A 2,205-nucleotide genomic window follows, 5' to 3' on the forward strand; every position below is an offset into this window, starting at 1 on the left:
TAGATGCTTCTATGAAACTATTTTAAAAGTAAGATTAACATTTTAAACAAAAGACTTTGGGAAAGCAAATTACCTCCATAATGTATGTGGGTCTCATCCAATCAACTGAAAGCCTTAATAGAAAAAAAGACTGACCTGCCTGAGCCAAGAAGCAATTCTGCCAGCAAGACTAACAGACACATACTGTAACTCTTCCCCGGGTCTCCAGTCTGTAGGCCTATCCTGCAGATCTTGGACTTGCCAAGCTTCCACATCACCGGAGCCAATTCCTGAAAATAAATGTCTCTCTATAAATGTAACTGACAAGATATGTACACATCTAGGTAGTTCCATTTCTCTGAAGAACCCTGACTAATACAATTTAGTAGGTACAGAGTAGTTCCAAATAGCATTTGTTGAATGAATGAATGAATGAAATACTAATTCATGACCAATGTATGTATGTTTCTTCCATGGATGTGTTTGGCATGTGTTCAAATTTTTTTTATTTCAAAATAATCATTAAAACTCTTATTGTACAAACTCCATAATTTAGAAGTAAAATTTAACTGTTACAACTCTTGCTACTATTTTCCTGATAACCTAAATAAATGGTATCCAGCTTTCTCTATTGGTAAAGGAGAGGAGTGATAGCTTTATTTTGAATTACACCGCTCAGTTCTTGACACAGTGAAATTGCCAGAGTTTAACCAATCTCCCAAATCCAATCCAAAATATAATCTTCTATAAAATAGTGGTTGCATATCACTAGATTTCCTCTAATCTGCTGGGCATAAACAACCGTTTATAGCTGCCAATGATCATTTTTCATCAAGTAAAAATTAGGAATAAAATGCATAGCTCAAAGTTTATCTGTGTCTTCCAAAATCCATTTCAACACACATACACGCACATATACACACAAAGTGCCCATGTACTAAAATGCATTTTGTTGCTTTATCTGAAAAGAACAACAGTGAAAGCAAGGCCACAATGGTCTCTTCACTAGGCTGAGCTGATACTTATTTTTCTAACAGGTCATCTCTAGAATTAAAATGTATGGTTACCTTGTACTAGTATTTCCAGTCTTCTCATTCCAACTTGTTTTTTCTTAACTTAAAAAATGACCTAAATTCCATTTTCTTTTACATTCTATGCCTTGCTTGCCTCCCCTGACATACATAAACCATCATAAAATTTGACCACTTACCTTCTTGTTTTGCTTTTCAAAGTTTTTACCTAATCTAATGCACATATACTATTCTAAAAGGACCTCTGGATCTAGCAAATTCTCATTTAATGATACACATTTCATACTCAATCTGAAGATTCAAATCGATTAACATCAGTGAAGACCTTTGAGAAAGAAGTCAATAGATGTATTAAGGATGCTTGAAATACGAGTTAATAGCCTCGCAAAACAGGTAAAGAGAAAATTGTGATTTATTCATGGTCTATTTGGCACCTTCTCTTATTTGTACCTTAATCTTCCACTGCTATTGTCCAACCTGGGCTTCTTTTCCCAGCATAATCAATCTAGACCATGTATGCTTACTATAAACATATAACCCTCTGTCCCATGCTGATATTCAAGATATAAAGCTAAGGTACTCATGGGTACTAATGGGTTAATACTTTGACCCTGCCAGGTGCCAACCAATACAGTGTTTTAGAGATGATGTCTTAACCTGAACAATGTAATCCATTAGCTGGAATTTTAGTTTCCCATTGATCAACAGAAAAAATATTTAGGATAAAAATTGGCTTTTGGAACCCCCTAAATCAAACCAACTAGGAATGTGCCTACTCAAACTTCATGGGGAGTTTACTAAAATTATGATTTTGTTAGACACCCAAGAAAGAATCTAAAAAGACCAAAACAGGAAAGAAGACAGACATTATGAAATTAATATCAGCTTTAGAAGAGAATTTTATCATTTAATATAATTATTTGACTTCCTGTGTTTTAAAAATGCTGGCTCCTAAAGTCATTCGTAAGTAAATGAATCTGAGAGGCATGACTTCTGATCAATAGCAAGATTGAGGACACATTTCAAATGTAGCTTCCATATAGAAAACCAAAGGAACAATTCAACTGGATTCCTATGTAAAATGGATAGATTACCCTCCATTAGGAAGGAGGGAAGGAAGGAAGGGAGGAAGGAAGGAAGGAAGGAAGGAAGGAAGGAAGGAAGGAAGGAAGGAAGGAAGGAAGGAAGGAAGGAA

Source organism: Neomonachus schauinslandi, chromosome 8 (genome assembly GCF_002201575.2).
Source record: "Neomonachus schauinslandi chromosome 8, ASM220157v2, whole genome shotgun sequence".
Lineage (NCBI taxonomy): Eukaryota > Metazoa > Chordata > Mammalia > Carnivora > Phocidae > Neomonachus > Neomonachus schauinslandi.